This window comes from Strix aluco, chromosome 9 (assembly GCF_031877795.1).
Source record: "Strix aluco isolate bStrAlu1 chromosome 9, bStrAlu1.hap1, whole genome shotgun sequence".
Lineage (NCBI taxonomy): Eukaryota > Metazoa > Chordata > Aves > Strigiformes > Strigidae > Strix > Strix aluco.
In genome coordinates this window covers 21243135-21262841 of record NC_133939.1, presented here as the reverse complement: position 1 = coordinate 21262841, position 19707 = coordinate 21243135, and the positions used below count along the sequence as shown (strand labels likewise).

The window sequence follows — 19707 nt, the reverse complement described above, 5'->3', positions numbered from 1 at the left end:
AGAGGAGCTGACCACTGTTGTATATTGCTTTTTGTATGTGATGTTGAAAGGAGAACAGGTACCAGACACACCAACTGCTTTTGGTAAGTTTTACATTTTGTTGGCAAGATGGAGGGCAGCATTAGAAGGCAGTAACTTTACGCCATGTGCAGCGTGGCAGGGGCATGCGAGTGAACACCAATCCTCTGGGCACACAAAGCAGCGTTTTACTGAACATGTGCCCCTGGATTGACTCAGCTGGTGGGAGCGTGTTTCCCTGTACCACTGACCTGCTCTGAGCCAGCCCCCAGAGGCTTTTCTCCATGTTGGTATTCCTGGGTGTACTTTCTCTGCACAGATGATTAGAAGTCAGCACTCAGAGGCTCACAGAACAAAACACTTTCCTTGAGATGGCATTTGCATTTGAAAGGCAGGATGGCTGTTCCAGGGACTTCGCTGTTTCACAAAATTCTGTAGAGTCTCCTGGCTCCATTCTCGCAGTGCTTAATTTGGGGCTCCATGCTCTGATCCCAGCAACCTGCATCTGGCTTGAAGCCAGCCTTAATTGTCCTGTCTTGGGGTGGTTTGGAGAGCCGTCTAGCTCCGGCACAAATTACAGTGCTCTGAGGACAGCTGTAATTTCTGTCCTGCTGCCCCCAGTTCCTGGGAACTCTCCTGGCAATCAGCAAATGATATGACTCACGCTCAAAGAAGCCAGATCCACTCCAGCCTAGCGTGGTATTTTGATTAGTAAGAGGTTGGCATAAGAGCTGAAAGGTTCCTGCTTGTGTGCCAGGCTGCGTGTGTTATTCCCTCATCGCACTGGGCTCTTGCTTGCTGCTGTAGCTTTGGGGAGTGGATAAGTGTGCCATGCTGGGGTGCACTCTTGCACCTCACCTTCCATGTGATGGGGTGAGGAGCCTCCCCGGCCACCCCAGCAGGATGCTTGCAGCCCTGCTCTCCCTGCCGACTGGGCTTAGTCCCCATGGGGCAGGTTTGGTCATGCAAGCAGGGCTTTGGTGGCACAGCTTTATAACCCAGCCCTGCCTGGCCCCTTGTTTCATTGCACGTGAATTTTACAGCTGGAAGTTGGGCTTCGTTTGTCTAGAAACCCAGGCAGCTTTTCAGAAGTTGTCTTAGGTCCCCAGATGTGTGGGCAAGATGGGAAATCGCATACGCTCACACCTATATATGTGTGCATGAGCTGGGATGTGCTTACAAATGCATGCTTTTATCAGCTGCACCTACTTCTGGAGATGCCTGGTTAATTTATCAACTGAGAAGCTCCATCTCACTAAAAGTCTCATTTCCATATTCTTTCCAGATGGTCAAGATGCCACAGAGACAGTTTCTAAGTAAATAACTTGCTTCTTCACGCAACCTACCGTCAGCCTCCCAACTTGCTGCCCCAGATGGCTGGAGAGTCCAAGACGGTACCTGGGTCGTGAAAGGAAGCGCCGAGTCGCATGAATAATAGAAACAGGGCGGCTGCAGCGTGGCAGAGCAAATACTCTCCATTTGCAGCTCTGGATCTGGCCTCAAGAACTGCTGGAAAGTGGCAGTGCCCCTTCCCCATGCGCGGGTCCATCGCAGCAGGCTGGTGCTTCGGTGGGGCTGAGGCTGGGGCTGCCCCGCAGGCAGTGTCCCTGGCAGAGAGGGGCTGCGCTGGGGGGCTGCGCTGGGGAGCTGCCACGCGAGGCTCAGTGGCGACGCAAAGCTCCTGCTCCTGTGCAGCACCGTTTTCTTTTCACTGCCGCCTGATCGCAAGTTAAAACCAAAAGGTTAAAAGCATTTAATTATGCTGATGCTTTCCCAGCAGATTAAACAAGAGGATAAATAGACTACAGCGTGTTATTTTGGATTTGATTTTGTTTTTTAAACAAGAGGAGGGAGGCAGGAAGCTGCTGCTCTTTGGCAGCTGTCACACGTTTCTCTTTTGATGGTGTCAGTTGTGTCTGTTAGGAGGTGTTTCTCTTGCCATTGTCAGCATTTTCCGGGGGAGGCTGAATTCATTGATACAGTCTGTTTGCTGTCCACATATTCACAGTTCATGTGTTACATTTTACATAAAGTAAACTTAGCAAGGGGAAAACTAATTCTGCAATTCTTCAAAGCTAATGCACAGTAAATATATTCTGACGCTGACAGGTATTTCTTATTAAATAGCTCTGAACTGCAGTACTAGGTTTTGCTTAAGTGGCATTATTCTCCCCGAGCAAAGACAGTTCATTTATTAGTCATTCTGAAAACCAAATAACAAATATTATTCTCTAAGCAAACTAAACAAACCATTTAAAAGGGGCCTGTCTGAAATGATTAAAGTACAGTGTCTGAAAAGCAGCTGACATTTTAGTGCCAAAATACCATATGGAGACTCAAGTGCTTTATTAACATCCTTTGACCTAAGCTGCAAAATCTCCCGACACCTTTGAGCACGGCGGAGCAGCCTTCCTGCGTGCAAGGGAGAGCGCGGAGGCAAATCTTTCTGCCAGTTCTTAAGATGTCATTTTGGCACACCGAAGCGCGAGGTGCAATAATTGAGGGGCTGGATGCGAGCAGATTTTTTCGATTTCTGCCAGAGATATGCTGTAAAATAATTCAGTGAAGCTGAAAGTGCGGGCTTTCCATTTACGCCATAAAAATAAATATATAGTTTTTGTCCTGACTTCTTACAGCTCTCTTTTTCTCTTAACTAAATATTTCCTTTCTTCTGAGCATCAGACATTATTTCTAGCTTTCAGGCATGCAAAATAAAAGAGCGTGTGCACTTATATGTATTTATTTATGGTCTACATGGGGCTGCGTTTGTGTATCCCCAGCTCTGCTCTGAAGATTTCCTTCACGAGCAGGAAAACAATTTTGTACTGCAGGTCAGACAGAATAACTGATACCGCTGTTTACAGATCTCCGCTCACTGGAGAAGCTTATTAAGCCACAGTTGGGTAAGAAAAAGCTGTTCATCCACAGCGGGACGATAAAGATACGGGTAAGCGCTCGCGTGGACGCCGCGCCAGGCGCCGATGGGAAGGGCCCCAGCGAGCACCAGGGAGTCGCTGGATGCCAGGAGGAGATGCTCGCCAAAAGAGCCGCTCAAACGACCTGTTATAAATCGTTGGGTCAATTATTCTCAGCCCATTCTGTGCACAAAATAGGTGGGATCTGACCTAGTTGTTGGGTTTTTTTACTTTTTAAACAAATGTTTTCATTATTCATAAGAATTCATCAGATAGTGAGAGGAAATAAGTTTTAGCCCGAGGTTTGTTCATGAAACATCTCCTGCGAGTGCGTCCTTTCTTGCTGGCTCTGAAGCAGGGCAGCTTGAGTTGGCAAGGATGGAAATAATATAGAAGTTATGTGAGGAGTTTAATAAAAAAATAGTAGATACTGAGCTGATGTATGTTATTAACTTGCTTCTCTGGGATTAGGTAGGTCTGGGTAAACGAGGACGTATTGGTCCAGGTTTGCTTTCCTTCAGTGTTGTCCCAGTGACAGGAGATTACACGGCATTGGGGATTAGCCTGATGACGTTACATCGCCAGGGTAACGATGTACATGCTGATGTCATTCAAGACATTTGGTCGGGTCCAGAGTTTCTGGCGTGGGCTGATGTTTCTTCCCCCTGTCAGCCTCCCAGGGCTGCCGTGTGGAGCGGCGCATTCCCAAGCACACCGTCCACCAGCGGTCTCCTCTCCCTGCCAGGGTGTGGGTGATCCCTGCAGTCGTTCCCTCCTTGCAGACAAGAGCGCACGGGTAGTGTTTTCATAGCTGGCACCAGCAAGTGCTGTAAAATACCAGGAGCGCTCGAAGTTCCTCTACGGACACATGAAATTGTTCAGTGTGATGCTTTAAATAGCTCCTCTTTGGAGAGAAAGAGAGAGAGAGGGTCAAAAAGGTAAGTTGGCCGTAGCATTGATGTTGCGTAGTCATCGCCGAGAGATGATACGAACAGCAGATGCGTTTTATACCTTCAAAGACACTACTGCCGGTAACGTGCGTTAGGGAAAATGAAAGCAGATATATTCTTGCAGCTCGGTAAGCGGGTGCAAGGCACCTACGTGATACTGGTGGATATAATTGGGGTCTGGGGGAAACGCAGGAGAACAGGCTCTAGAAAGAAGCCTGCGCCCCTGGTGCCGCTGCCGCCTTCCCATGGTGCTGCCAAGTCCCTGCAGCTCGTTTCCCTCCCCGCAGCCGGGCAGCAGGTTGCGGGTGAAGTGATGGCCCGTGCTGGCAACGGGCGCTGGAACAGCCGCAGCACCCACCAGCGCTGTGAAGGAACAACTTCGTTAATCTGACATCGAGAGCAAATGTTGCTAATGAGGAGCCCAGGCTTTGGTAACCATGGTAATTTATGTTCCTGAAAATGCGAAACAAAGTCAGAGAAGGGGCCAATCCTGCTACCCTCTCCGCTCCTATGTGGTTTGCAATGCTGGGGATTGCTGGAGGAGTACCGGCTCCAGCAGCAGTGAGGAGTGCAGAGAGCTGGTGAGCAGGAGCAGCTTCAGGGGGTTCATTCCTCCCCCCATCACCGCTCACAGGAGCCCATCACCCTCCCAAAACTCTGCCCTCCTGCTGCCTGCTCGAGGGCAGGCTGAGCCCCCTCCAGCCTAGCGCAGGGCAGAGCCCTCAGCTGGTGCTGACATCACTTTGGCCATGAACCCCTGGCCGGGGAAGGGCAGCGTGCCGTCACACAGACTGTGCCCCCCCCGGCTCGTGCTGCACGACCGCCTCTGCCAAGTGGCAATTCGCTGTTTGCTTCTCAAACTGTGTCTCTAGGGCCAGCTGGGTTCCCTATGCATTTTTATAGAAAATGTAAAATGACATCTGGAAGCCTATGGCAGATAGGCTCTTATTCCTCCTATACATGGGGAAGAACATTGCCCTTTCTTAATTTTTCACAATGTTGTTGCAAGCTTGATGGAAAATAAAAACTAGTAATTGGGTACTCTGGCTCCTGTTCCAGCTGCAGAGCCATTACTAGTTCTACATATTTTTGGAGAACAAACACAAACCCCAGCCCGTGCAGTAGCCACAGAGCCATGTGCAGCCCTCAGTACAGATATAAGAGCTAAATTTCAATGCACTGAGTCTAAAGCAAAGCCAGGCTTTGGATCAAAAGCATCATTTCCCAGGATAAGACCAGTCTCAGTTCAATGACCAGATGCACCTGGGTGCTTCCCTGGGTGTTGGGACCTTCCACATGGGTACCCTCAGAGGAACCTTAAATCCAGGATTTGCCCAATCCCCCTGGGCAGTCAGGGAAAGCTGCACTGCTGGTAGAGGAGGAATGGACATAGAGAAGTGTTTCAGTTGATGAGGCCTTAGGGAAATCTGCCGGTAAGCAAAAGTCTCTACAGCAAGGAGAGGCTTTGCCTTAATTAAACTGCAGTGGGGCTGCTGGTGCAGAAACCTGACAAGGTGTGGGGGGATTAGTTCAGCTGGGGAATGCAGTGAGATGGTACGGAACTGTCAGGTCAGTTGGAAACATCTGTCCGAGGTGGCAGCAAGTGCCGGTAACGGCGGCAGGGAGCACAGGCAGGGCCACGTGCTGCCTAGGAGCAGCAGGTGGAAACCAGGGGTACATCTCAGCGAGGGGACAAGGCAGGGAAAGGAAAATAGACAAAGAGTAAAAAATCATAAAGCAACACAAGCAACAACCTATGCAGGTTTGTAACTGGAATGAAGCTTAGAAAGTAGATGCATTAGGATCAAAAAAAAAAAAACCCTGAGGCTTTGACACAGCCGAGGTTTCCGACACACCGCAGGATGAGGAGCAGCCGCCTGCTCTCCCGCTGCTGCTGAGCTTGTGCATTACTTAGAAGATTTTTCAAAGGCACCAGGAGCAGGGAGGGGTTTGCACGATGCCTGCAGAGATGTGCCCCCCCACCTGCAGGGCCAAGGTCTCCCTCCTCAAAGAACTCGAACGACCCTTCTCCCCCCAAGCAGGTCTGGTTTGCAGGGAATTTGCTTTTTCCCTGCTTGCCCCAGCCTCCTCCAGCAGTACCGCTTGGTCTCTCTGCCTGCCACCCTTTGCAGGATCAGGCCTGTGTTTTCCCATCTCTCCTGCCCCTCTCTAACCTCACTCGTGTTTATAAGCTTCAGGAGACCAACTCTGGTGAAATGGCTTAGTTTTTTAAATTTTCTCCTTTTTGATGAAGTCAGGGTCTGGGAAGTCCTTGAGGACTGCCTCAAAGGAAGTGTTAGGTTTATGTGCAGAACGCGGCAAAAAATAATAATATCATTTTACTCTCTTTGGAGCAAGAATTGTCCTCTCTCCACTTGGCTCCCTGCCTTTCCCATGGCTGGGAAGAGAGGAAGAGAATCCTGTCACTACCACCATGCGTTTCCTGAGCCTGTGGGTGTTATTCCCTGTAAGTGTGGTACATTCTCGGACCTGCGGATGCCCTAGGATCTTTCAGGAACTGGTTTTAGTAAGTCACTGCAAGAGCTCCTGGGGCCTGGGAATGAGGTGTCACCCTGTGCTGGGGCTGCTCTGGCCCCCAGCTTGGCTTCCCCCATCAACATTTTGTGCCTACAGCCCCCCACCACCTCCCCTGGTAATCCAGGCACGATCGCTTTGGTCACACGAATGGCTTTGCTGGGAGGTGCCTCCTGCGATCCACTGTCTTTGCTGCCATGCGATACCATTATTGTTCCTTTATGTTTTTTTTCGGGGGGAAGGGAGTGATTACTTTCTATTTTTGACTTGTTACTAATTCCCACCCATCACGGTGTCCTGCATCAGCCCACCAGCACTGCCTGCAAAGGCAGGGCTCTGGCATTTTGTTCTGGGAGCTGAAGAAGGGGTGGAGGAGGAAAAGGGGCAGAGGGGTCCAGGGTGAAGCATCAAGGCAGAGGAGGGGTCAGGAAAAGACCTCAGTGGGGAGGAGGAAGGCAGGAAGAGAAGGAAGGGAGGCCTGGGCTTCAGCTGCAGCTCCGTAGGGCTTTTAGAGATGAAAGCTCCCACGCTGGATAAGTGCTGTCCCGCTGCTTGGCCAGATTAACAGCAAGGCTTCCCAAAAAGCCTAAGCAGAGCTGGGGTGTGTGAATGCCCAGCCTGAGACCAGGCACCGTGAGCAGTCACCCACCCTGTTTACATCTCATTGCTTCACCATCCATCTCACGCAGCTTACGGTGACACTGTGTAAAGGGGCATTTACTGACAAGTACCCCATGCGCCTGTGAGGATCTGGTGGCCTTAGCTCTGGCTGTCAAGGCTGGGGTCCCTCCTGTCCTTGTGTGTGAGTGGGCTGCCTGCACCGGGGAGAAATGCCCCAGCCCAGTGCAGGGCTCCCGGCTCTGCCGAAAGTATTCATCACACTCGCTACCTGAGCACACATTTTGGCAAGATGTTCAGCTTCGCTGTGACTCAGGGAGCTGACAGCTCTCAAGTACATCCCAAGGATGAATAAAAAGTGACAGAGCAGGTAGCAATTTCTGCAGTCAGCCGAAGTCTCTGCGAAGACGGTCTCAAAACCGTCTCGCTGTCTTAGTGGCCAGAGGATGCCTGTCACGGCCACTTGACCTGCAGGCAGATGGTTACTGTCTGTCTAACACTGTCTTCTGGGGCTTGATAGGCACTTCTAAAATGCAGATAGACGGCAAGTCCTCGCTGGGGGAAGGAGGCAGCACTCGCAGCTGGATGCCAGCATTAGGATGTGGAGAGCGAGTTGTTGGGGAGCACAGTGTGTGTCTTTTATTGGGGGATAACTCAGTAGCCCCCATCCACATTGTGCAAGCCCAAGATTGGCAGGGCAAGGTCAGAAGGGTTTGTGGAGCCGGATGGAAGGGCACAAGCATGTCATGGGCTGATGTCATCTGCCTGTGATGTCACCGCTGTCTTCTTTGGTGGAGCACTTCCAGTGATAGCAGAGCTTCTGCAGTCTGTCTGCCAGCCTGGCACTCGCTCTGTACAGCGTAATTAAGCAAATATATTAATAGAAAGGGAGCCGGGGCCTGGGTAATGTTCTTCTGTGACAGACAAATGCGGAGACAAAGCAGACGCTTACTTCAGAAGTACTGCAGGATGCTATTAGCGGGCACAAACTCGCATCCCATTAGTGCCATCGCTGTTAGGCAAGGCCGAGTCATTTGCATTTTAAACGAAGTTCCCAGACCAGCTCCAGTCCAGGATCAGCTCCAGGAAAGCAGCAAGTCTGTGGCTGTACTAGGGGAATCTTGGGGGGGTGGGGGGCTGGGAATACCCCGCTAGTGAAAACAGACATCGATGGGCTCAGCTTTTGTGCCAATTGCAAAGCCACCCCCACAGAGGTGACACGGGATGGGAACAAGAGCACAAAGATGCTGGCAGGGCTCCTCTCTTCCAGGGTCTCTCCCAGGACAGCGGTGTTGGTCCAGGCTGATGTTCCCTCCTGGCCCACAGACATGCCCACACTCACATAGCCCATCAGTGACTTAAACGTGGCCCATGGGGTGTCCCAATAGGGAAGGACCCTGCCAGTCCCATTTGTAGGGACAACTCTTGCACATCTGCATCACTTACAAGGAGAATGTGCTGCCCATCTCCGCTGAAACAGCTCTGCAAGCCCTGAAACTGCCAGTTTCCCAACCCTGGCCTTACATGATGGTCTTAACAAATTATGGCATAAATATGCCAGGCGAGGGAAGGCGGCTTTCACAGAGCGTTGGGAATGTGATAAAGCAGGGGATGTTTTTTTCATCGAGAGGGAGATCTATTCATTTGAGCAGACAGCACTGCAGAAACAAGCCGTTCGGAGTCATCAGGAGGGGAGGAGAGGGGCACTGCAGACAAAAACTGAAGGGCTAATTGTGTAAAGCTGGTGAGGGGATGCCTTGGTCTGAGCCACAAGTGTGCTAATGGGGAGGTTGCTTAGCTACGGTGGCGATGGTACCTCAGCTGCCCCAGGTAGGGGAGGGAAAGCCAAGCGTAAACAGCGAGGAGGAAGATGGGTCATTAAAGTGTTCCCTAAAGATGCTTAACTAGTGGTGGTGGGAGGAAATAAATAAGGAGGAAAAGTTCGTCTGAGTGCCAGGGAGGAAGCCAAGCTGTTAGGAAGATGGCTTGTTTGCTGCTTGAAGCTGTCTCTTGTCACTAATTTTGACTGGAGACTTTTGCCTAGCACGGTTTCTCTGGCTCTCAAGCATCCCTGGCTTTATCCTCTCTCTGCCGCTTTCTCATTTAATTCCTTCCCCTTGAAGGCGAAGGCTGGGGAGCTCTGGTGTGTGCGACTGCGAGCGGGGCCGAGCGCAGCCCTGGCGTGACTGGGAGAGCTGTTCGGTTGCCCGTGGATGGGAGCACACACGTGCCACCCCTTCACATGCTCCTCAAGCTTCACAGAAAGAGCAGCCAGGTGGCTTTGTGACCTTTCCTCTATCAATAAACATCACCCAAGCTGACCTGAACCTGAAGCTTATGGTTCATGTTAACACGAAATCGTTAATGAAGCTTTGCCTGTGTCCTGGTCCTGTCCAGGGCTCGGCAGCGGGCAGGGAGAAAATCACAGCGAGCGGCACTGACAGCACCAGCCCTAAACAACAGTTAGGAGGAGAATTATTTTAATGAATACATTTCCTTTCAATTGTATGCGAATAGCAAGATCCCATTAGAACGGGGAAGCAATTAGAGCTAATAAAGATGAACGCGCAGCGCTGGGTGCATGTGGAATAACAAACAGCGAACAAAGGATTCAGGAGAGAGCTGACTCTAATCCAAATAAATGAGCGGTGATGAAAGGGAAAGCGGCTCGGGTCTCCTGTCGTGAGACACGCTTCCTGCCTGCCGGCTCCCTGCCCGCGCTTCACCTCATCATGGCAAGGAAAGTCACACCGTGGGCTGGACACGGAGGCAGCCGGTCACTGGGACAGTCCCTGCCGTGCTGTGCTGCTGGCCGAGCCCGGGAAATGTTGGTGGGGTGGCCGTAGTCCCTGGGGAGCATCCTGCTGGATTTTGCACAGAGGTGGCAAGTGGCCCCTGCTGGGACAAGAGGGCTCAGGGGCATCTGACAAGGCTGGAGTGGAGAGAGGGGGCTGGACTGGGAGGGTGGAGGGAGTGCATCGACTCATGTCATTTCCCGTCTTGTATTTGATTATTGGTGGTGATCGTCCACCAAAATTAACAACCCTGATCACAGCAGGCACGTGACTAGCCCAAAACCATCAGTGCTATGGCGAGGTGGAGCGTAGAGGAAATAATAGCCTCTTCACAATGGTGTATTTACACAGTAGGCTCACAGGAAAATTGGGTAAACCGATAATTACCCAAAGATATTATTGGCTTTGGCAGAGTTAATAATAATTAGTACTCTTCTTTTTTACAGGCTCCTTACAGGAAAGACCTTTTATAATCTGCAGAATACAAAGGACCCAAACCACCAAGAGCTGCTTCCACGTGTGTCTTGGGGAAAAAAAAAACCCACAGAGTCTTTCTGCTGGCAGACTCCAGGAGTGAAAATCACCCAAAGACACTGGGGAGCCAGACTGAAAAATAATAATCATGGTAGTAATAATAATAACAACAATAATAATGATAAACAATTTTCTATATTTGAAAAAAATCTTGTGTTGGGACTGCATTTTCCCCAGTCTATCTAGCTCAGTTGAGCCAGAGATAAGTCTAGACCTGACACTTGACAGACCTCCAGGTCAACACAGGATGCTGGAAACTGCCCTGCTGTTCCTCTCCCAGTGCTAGCGGCTCCTGGTTTGCTCTCTAGCTGCTGCTTTCAGTGGCAGCACAGCTCTTTCTCTCCCCAGAAAGCAGATATTATCCATCGTCTCTTGCTGCATTCCCCATCCTTGCAGCACCTCTGTGCCTCTGTGAGCTCCACAGTGCCTGCGAGCCAGCAGCTCTGCACCGCAGAGCACCCCGGGGTGCAGTGCCACGACCGAGGCTGCGGCCACCACTATCCACCAGCACCTGAGCTTGGGGCTGAGCACCCAGCCTGTGAGCCAGCACCGTGAGGGACAGAGCCCTCCCTCCCGTCTGCCAGACTGCTCTGCCTGCTGCCCCCCCAGAACAGCCTTTTCTGGGTCAATGCTGCTTGACAGTTTGGGTTAAATGGGGTGGATTTGTTTTGAGACATGCTGGAAAGAGGAGTGTCCCCACCAGCCCACAGCCTCCTGTCTTGCTGCTGCCTGGGGGAGAAAGGGGGAGTGGGGTGAGCGGGATCAGCTGGGTGGTATGTACTCAAAATTGATGTGTGTGATCAGCCATGTGAGCCCACTGCCAGTACAGGATGCTGGAAGAGGTGGCGAAGGAGGGTGCACAGTTTCTGTACAGATATCCAGCCTCCATCCAGCTCAGCCTACGAGAGCAATCGCTCCCCCTGGGTCCTCCACCTCCATGCTGAGTCTAAATCTCAGCAGCTCTTTAGACATCCCTAAGATGTGGCTTTGCCTATCGCTCCCGCAGCTCCACCTCTCATCCCTGTTACTGAAATATCCTCCTCCCAGCTCCTGCCTCGCCACATTCAGCCCTGCCTGCTCCCGTGCAGCCGCAACGCTGTTGCAAAGACCCTCTGTGCTGCTCCCGGTGCTGCCTGTGCTGCCCTCTCCCCCTGCCTGCAGCGGCTGCTTCCCCAGCACGTAGGATGTTGGCTGCCTCTCCTGCTATGGGCAACCTTCAAACGCTCAGAAATCACCAGTGAAATCCCCCTCCTGCCCCAAGCTGGCCCATAAATCACGGCATTGTAAAAATAAAACAGTTTTGTGCGTGCATGCACATTTCAGGTTGCCTTTTAAACCTGAACTTGTTTCTCACACGTTGGCAGAAGAACAGAGGGGAGTTGGAGTCAAAAGGCAAGCTTGAAAAATAAACGCATACTTCTCTCTTGCTGCTCGTGAAGGGCTCCCAGAGGAAAACAGAGAAAAACAGGGCAGGAAGAGGCCCCGGAGGGCTCAGTGTGCCCGTTTCACAAAGCAAGAGCAAGCTCTTCCCCACAGGCGTCAGGGTAGCTTGTGCCCAAATATTGGCGTGATGGGGGTACCCACTTGGTATCCACAGTCCCTTGCTTCCATTGCTCTCCTGATTTTCCCCTTTCTCCTTTTTTTTTTTCCCTTTTCCCAGCTTCCTTGTGTCCCCATGCTCATCCCTCCACACCTGTCCCGTGTCTCTGCAGGGGCTGCGTCACCGCCGAGGTGCTATGGGGACATCCCCACTCATGCTGAGCCCTGCCCCAGCTGTGCCACGTGTACTCTGCTCCTGTGTGAGCCACCCAAGGAAGAGACTGAAAGTTGTGCTGTCTTAAGCCACAGTTTAACATAATTAGACATCCTGGCTTGAGGGCAGTAATTACTTTTATAATCCTTAAACATATTTTTAAAAAAAAATAATTGCCTCCAAATTCAATACCTTTCAAAAATCCTTTTAAACGGCACTGCCTTCTTCAAACACAACTCAGCCAACAGTAATTACAATAAATTATTCTAAGTTCTAAAAAAAATATAGAAATTAATCTATGTGCGCAACCTGCTAACCATTCCTTGTTTATCCTTCCCTCCTGCCAGCCGGCTGCTTCCCAGCTCCCTGCCTGCAGCCCTGCCCCTCGCTCACACTCCAGACTGCTGCCCATGCTGCCCAACAAGGGCTCCCATCCTTGGGACCCTGCAAAGCAGCTGCCTTTGCCCATCCCCGAGAGACGTGCATAAAGCTCATCACATCGGGGTTAGGCTGGAGGCAACAGCAACCAGCTGTAGCTGGGGCTTTACAGTCTTGGCTGCATTTCAGAGCATGGCCATGGGCAAGCATTGCCAAATTTACCAGCTTTTTAGGCAGAGCTTTGCTCTGACCTGCAAGGCAAAGGTGGTACAAGCGCTGGCCAATGCATTTGATCCTCAGCTGGGATAAATAAGGCATAATTCTGCCCAAGTCAAAGGCGAGAGCATGATTCACAGCAGCTGAGAATCTGGCCAACAGTGTCAGCAGCACGACAATAGCGTAATGTTTTCATTATGCATTGTTTTTTTCCAAATACTTAAAAAATTATCTAGGAATTACTCACACATCCAGTAATAGTTACCAGTCTTGGGTGTTTAGGCAAAGGTTTCTTGAGACAGCGACGGGATTGCAAAAGCTTTAGCCATCGCCTCTCCTGATCCGTGTGCTTCTCCTATCACTTCTGCTCTCCTCCTCCTCCATGTACACAGTCCAGTAACCTCTTCCTGACAATCTCCAGATCCACAAAATTGCTCACTTGGAATTTTGCAGTAAATAGAAAATTGCTTTGCTCCTTTCTCTCAGGACAGCACAGAAAATGAATCCAAATGAAAAAGCAAGTAGTGTGTATCTGGTAGACATAAACAGCGCAAGAAAGGCAATTCTGCTTTTCAGCCCTGCTGCAGAGCAAATGACCTTGGAAATAATAAAAAGCCTGGGGCCTGAGCACGTTGCAGAGTGGCACGAGCCTTTATTTGAAGAAAGGCTGGAAAACAAAACCTGGAGGGATGGATATGTTGATGTGCAAGTCCCCACCAGCTGAAATATCTGTGCTTGGGACTGCAGCTTGCAGCAGAAGGGGGAAAAGAGCTAATTAGTCCTTTCAACCCGCACCCGGAGCTCCCAGTGCTCTTTGCCCAAACCATCTTCCTCCTCTCTGCCAACTGCTCATGGCATGCCATCCCTGGGTTTGAAATGCCTTCCCCTGGTGGGGTGGCAGGACAATGCCATGTGGCCAGGGGCAAGCAGCCTTCCCCACCCCAAATTCGGACACCCCTGCAAACACACAAATGACGAAAACACAGCGAGGAGACCAGAGCTAATTCACAGCTGGAGGAGGGAGGACAGGCTAAATTTATAACTAATAATTCTAATTACACATCAAATCACTGCACCAAAAAATGACCAAATAGAAAGCATCTGTCGGGCCGCCAGCTCAGCTCCATGATGACAAATTGCAGCCAGCAACACCCAGCAGCAAGAGCCCCACAGGCACCCATCACTCCTCCATGGAGGGGGTCAGGGGAAGAACGAGGAAAGAGAATGAAAGGTTGGATCTGAGCACAGTTTATGTCAGAGGAAAAAACTGCTTTTGCTGCTGGAGCTGCCAAGGGGCCGGTACCACCCAGAGCCCGTCTCCCCGCACCCGACGTTGTGCCTGAACCGCTGCCACCACACGGCTCTGTACTGGGTCCAGCAGGCGCAGCCAGCACCAGCACCGGCGTGCTCGCCAGGTCATTGTGTGCTGTGAGCAGTGAAAACAGGCTGGTTTGGGGTTTGCTTTTTTGTCTTCTGCATTTCTTCTTAAAAAACAAGAAAGAGAGAAAGAGAAGAAAGAAAGAGAAAGAGAAGAAAGAGAAGAAAGAGAGAGAGAGAGAGAAAGAAAGAAAGAAAGAAAGAAAGAAAGAAAGAAAGAAAGAAAGAGAAAGAAAGAGAGAAAGAATTTTTTAAAAAGTCTGTGGCAGGCAGCCAGCAGAAAAGATGTGTTTAAAAAATACAGGATCCTGGAAAAGAGCAAAAGGGCAACTTGTGCACGCTCTGCTTGACATGCCTTGCTTGGCGCTGAGGATGCCGTGTCTGCCGGTGCTGGGAGCAGGTCAGCGGCTCTGCGGGGAGAGCATGCAGGTCCCGGGGACACCTTCACCCCGCACCAACACCCCCGGTGCTGCTCTGCCGACCCATTTATCCAATGCAGGGGACTGAAACGGTTTGTAATTTTGAGAAAGGCCATTGATCTGAAATAATCCCAATATTTGCTCTGTTACTGCTGCTTTTTAAGCCCTGGCTGCTCCCAGGCAGAGCTGGGGGCCAGGTCCACAGGCAGCAAAGCCGAATCGAGGCCTGGCTGCCGGGACGGCTGAGCGAAAGCAGCTTGCCTGGCTGCGAATAAATGACGGGCTTAGGTTTCACCGGCATTGGAAGGGGCAAAGCAGTTAGCCACGGGGTCTAGACAGCTGAGAAATGCCCCGGTGACCTACTCGCGTATCTCCCGGCGTGGCGTCTCCCTAAATCTCAGAGCTTGTTAACTTGGTTGCATTTTTATTTTGTAGCAAACTATTTAATCTGAGCTTTGGAGGTACAGCTTGCCCCTGCAAAAAGCAGTGAAACAATGAGGGGGGGAAAAAGGGAAAAGTAAATCCCACCTGTTTCCTGTTTTTATTTCCCCCACCCCCACCTTTCTTTATTTTTTTAGTGTTCCCTGGTTATTTGGGAGCTCCTGCAACTTGTCCAGAAATACCTCTGCTAGTTCAGTGGCATTTTGGAGCCCAGGAATTTAAGGAGGGCTTAGAAATTCCTAACACAGCTCTCAACTTGTTAAACATGAATGAAGGTAGCTCGCTGCTATTTTAGTTAGCATTTCTGCTATCCTCTGTGTCTCCCTTCCCCTCTCCTGACCTCCCCCTTGTGCCCCCCACACCCAGGGGATGTGGTACCCGGCTTGTCCTCTCCCGCCCCACATCCATGGGGATAGCACAGACATTTGGTGCACACATGTGGCGGCGGCGGTGAGGTCCAAACACTCCCTCAGGCAAATCCTATGAGCAGCGCCTGCAGACTTCTGTCTCTGCTGGGAGTTTTGGGGGCAAATTTCCATGATGTTTCACCGTGGGGGAGAAACCCCTGGCTGCAGGACTGGTTTGAAGACATCAGTTGCGAGATGCAGGTTTCATTTGATTTTTCTCGGGGTCCACTGCCATCACTAGGATCATGCTTTACTGCCCATCGTGTGTTGGGAGCAGCACTTTATTTTGGGAGAGGGATTTCCTAAGCTCTGCACGTCTCAGCAACAAGCAGCCAAATTTCCCCGTCAGAAAGATTCCCTGAGAAAACAGTCAGGATGGAAAACCACCCCATGAAAGCACGTATCACCTTCCCTGCAACAGCCAGCTATACCTCAGCTGCCTGTAGAAGCCGGGTTAGCAACGCGATGAGAAAAATGTTTGTGAGATGCTGCCCCGCTACCTAGAAACCCGTATACATCTCCGATATGATCTGTACAGCTCGCCTTACAATAAACCAATATATTTTAACTACGACCCGAAATGTTGCAAAAGAACCTTTTGAGTAAGTCTCTTTGGTGCAATACAGATACGTCAAGGCTGATTGTTATTGTACATGTCAGGGCTGTTGAAGTGCGGGATAAAGAAGGCCATTGTGCTCCCACGGAGGGGACAGCTCGGATGATTAATGACTGCTCCCTCAATTCTCCGAAGAAGAGATGGAAGTCGGATAAGGCCTCCACTGGCAGTAGGGGCAGAGTACCAGAAGACATACCCAGAGCAAAAAAAAAGGCCGGGGCTCCACACAGAGGGGCAGGATCAATAGGAAGCAGCCTGCCGGAGTGCCGGCAGCTTGCAGGCTTAACGCGGGAGCGGGGTGGTGCTGCCTAACACTGGGGCTTGTGTTTGCTCCTCTCACCTCCTTTGCTAATCCAGGCTTTTTTCTTGCAGCTTTTCTGACTTGGAAAGTGGTCTCAGGAAGGCGGATGGTTGTCCATTGAGTAAGACGAATGGCAAAAAATCAGGGAAATTGCAAATTGATCTTTGCCGAACACACACGGTGACTTTGTTACCTATTTTTTGAGCCTCTGCGCAAATACCTCCCGGTCTAATTCTAAGGCGTGCCAAAGTAAATTACATTTAGTTTGCCTTAAATAAACAATGACTCTTCCAGGAAAGGTTTGTCTCTTCTGGGCACTTGCATCATTTATCATTACTCCACTGTTTTGAGTTGGCTGCCCTTTTAGGGTGAGATGTCTCTTGGTTTTAGTGTGTGCACAACCATAGAGAGGACAAGGTCTTACCCCAAGAAAAATGTACTGAGAAGATGTCATTAAAGCTAATGAGAGTCCAGGCAGCTGCAGCTCATTAGAGATTGCCTGGGGCCAATTGTAACTGAGACCTTTATATATACATCATAGTCAAATAAACAACATCATATTCGATCTGCAAAGTCTCTATCAGTTCCTGCCCAGTCCTTATCGCTCAGCCTTACATTCTGCTGAGAAAATGTTCCCTGCTCAATAACAAACCCAGAAGCAAACGAGACCATCGCACTTAGGAGCGATGTGCTGAGAAATGGGGGTGGGGAGGTCCCCTCTTCTGAAAGCTCCATTTGAAATTAATTGATTGCAAGTGTGGGAGACACTCAGGGCTCAAGCTCTCCACCCTGCCCACAGGACAATGTGGAAAACAGGTCGAAGAAGCTGTGAAGATGCTGAATATGGGCACGTTTTAAGCAGTGAGTGAGCAATTATTTTTCCACTGGTTCTTTTCTTTGGCTTCAGGACATGACTTTACCGTAAAAGAAAATGAGAGGTTTCTGACACTACTTTACATTTGTTGTCGTTACAAAGCATTTAGTGAGGAATTACAGATTTACAAGCGCGGGGGTTTCCTTCTCAATCAGCAGAGCCCCCGGCGGGGCTTCCCCCAGCCCCACCTTCCCCATGTGGCCCCTGGGCTGCGGCTGTGGGCAGGCTGTGGGCTTCCTCCTGTCCTCACCCCACGTGTGATTATTAAGTTCTTATCGCAATAAGGAGTCACTGACACTGGGCTGATTTCCAGGGAATGCTGCTCCCTTAATAGGCCATTATATCTCAGTAATAAGGGCTAAACTCTTCTGGGGGCATTTAGTCATAAATTAAGTAAAATAACACCAGCGATCCCGCCTTTCTCCCAGCCCTTGCTAATGGGGGATGATGCTGTCCATGCCCTCCTCTGCTGGCTTCTTGGGGCTGATACAAGGGGTGCACAGCGCTGCCTGGACAGTGCAGTGTCCCGTCCCACTGTCAGGGCCATGTTTGGGTGCCCATAAATAGTGCAGATAATAATAAAATAAACTGGGGACAGGCCATGGCTGGGTTCATTGACTCCCAGCCCAAGAGCTGGCTCCCAGCTGAGGTCTCTGCACTCTCACATAACAAAAGGCATCTCCCTCTTTGTGCCGGGGGCTGGGAATGGGTGCTCTTACCATGGGTATCTATCTGCCTTAGTGTATGGTATCACAGGCAGGTTAGTCCCCATTAAGGGTCTGTGAAGGCAGCACAGACACCCACCTCAGCTGGAAATGCTGCATTTGGGCAGCTGAATGCCATCCTTTGCAGCTACACCATGGGGTAGGTACCAGCCTGGGCACATCGGACCCAGGGATCCAGGTGTTTTCTGGCTGTTGGCCACAGCTTGGCTGGAGATGCTGCTGAACCTGAGCAGCATGGACCATGACACCCCCAGGGTACCAAACTCTCACAGCATCCCAGATAGGGCAACCATGTCCACCCTGCCAACCACAAGGGTCCCTGCCTTGCACCAACCCCAAACCATGTTTAGCAGAGCCACCCAGCCCAGCCCAAAGCTGTGCTAACAATTTCCCGCTCCCTGGCACTGTTTTATTTGTTACTGTGGATATGGTCACACTGTCCTGTAGTGCCCTGGAAGAGCTGAGCTTGGGGTCATCACTGCCCACCTGGGGCTGCCGCACACTCTGCATTAGTAGGAATAAAACCATGGGCCCATATCTGTCCCATCTAGAGAGCTCTGGATCTTGGAATGGGGCAGCCTCCCACCATGGGGACTTGCAACGTAACCTCCTACCATGGGGGCTTGCAAGATGGTCTCATAGCATGGAGGCTTGTGAGGTGGCCTTCCACCACGGGAGCTTGCAAGGTGGACGGTGAGCTCTTGCCTTCTTCCTCTTGATGATGCTGAAACACAGAGCAGATTAGGACACCTAGGAAGTGAGGGACATGGATGGTAGCACAAGGAAGGAACATCTCCTGCACCAGCAGCTCCTAGGGAAGGAGCATCATGTGTGTGGAGCTGGGGCAGAGCAGCTGCATCCTGCCCAGATAAAGGAGCAGTCCCCTGTTTGCTGTTCCCACTGAGTCTGTTTGCACTGGGGTGGAGTCCCAGATGCTGTGAACCTGTAGGGACCTTGACCAGATGGAGATCCTGTTGCATCCAGCCTCAGGCACCGAGACAGGCTTTGGCAGAGCTGGGGGAAAGGGAGGAGGTCCTGCCAGGGACCTGGGGCAAGACCCCATCCTGATGTCCTCCCAGGGGCCAAAGGAGCTGCCAGCGCATTCGGAGCTGTGCAAAATGAGACAAGCACATCTCTGTCCCCTGGGAGTGGGTACACTGAGGGCTCTCCTGCTCGTGCTGTGTCTCCAGCCCTCATTAGAGGGAGGTACAGCTGCGCTGGCCTGGGAAAGCCCTGCAGACACACGGCTTGCTTGAAACGGAAGTTTCACTGCTTCGACTTCACTTGGCTTTAAAGTCAATCTGGAGAAAGCCGTGCAAACCCTTCCGCAGAGACCTCCCCCCCCCGCGGTCCCAGCACCAGGTATATTGATTTAATTTGCACCTGTGCATTTCTTGGCACAGCCCGACCCGCAGCAAGCCAGCAGTAAATTCACTTAGGAGACTTCTGGCACAAAGCTGCCCCGGCTGAGCTAAGCCAGCGTGAAACAACAAGAGTTCAGTAGGTTCAGCTTTACATGCAGCCTAAGGTTGGGCCGTAGCTTCAACCCTGCCCCAAGACGGCAGAAGAGAACAGGAGGCGTTTGGGGTGAAGGGTTTTGCTGTGGGTAATTTATGTCTCCTTAGAGCAGCTCTTTGCTGCTACTCACAGCGCAAGGGGGAGGCTCTGGAGCTGCCTGGTTCCCCGCTGCCCTCCCTGTTCTACCAGCACCCTGCAGGCAGGGGGCATGCTGTGACCAAGTGGGTTCCCTCTTCTCCCCTCCCCAGGCCCTAATGTGGCCAAGAGTGAGAGCACCCCAGGAGCCATCCCACTGCTGACCTCTGCTTGGGCGATGG

The 19707-nt window shown here is 51.1% G+C and overlaps 1 protein-coding gene across 1 annotated transcript in view; it reads left to right on the top strand.

Annotated features, from left to right (window-relative positions):
* SENP5 (SUMO specific peptidase 5) overlaps window positions 1-16457 on the top strand; it is a 198273-nt gene extending 181816 nt beyond the window's left edge. The window contains exons 10-11 of the transcript XR_012624317.1: window positions 10278-10456; window positions 16345-16457. The gene's annotated coding sequence lies outside the window, so the exon portion shown is untranslated. The remainder of the gene's footprint in view (window positions 1-10277; window positions 10457-16344) is intronic.
* Window positions 16458-19707: the final 3250 nt, after the last annotated feature.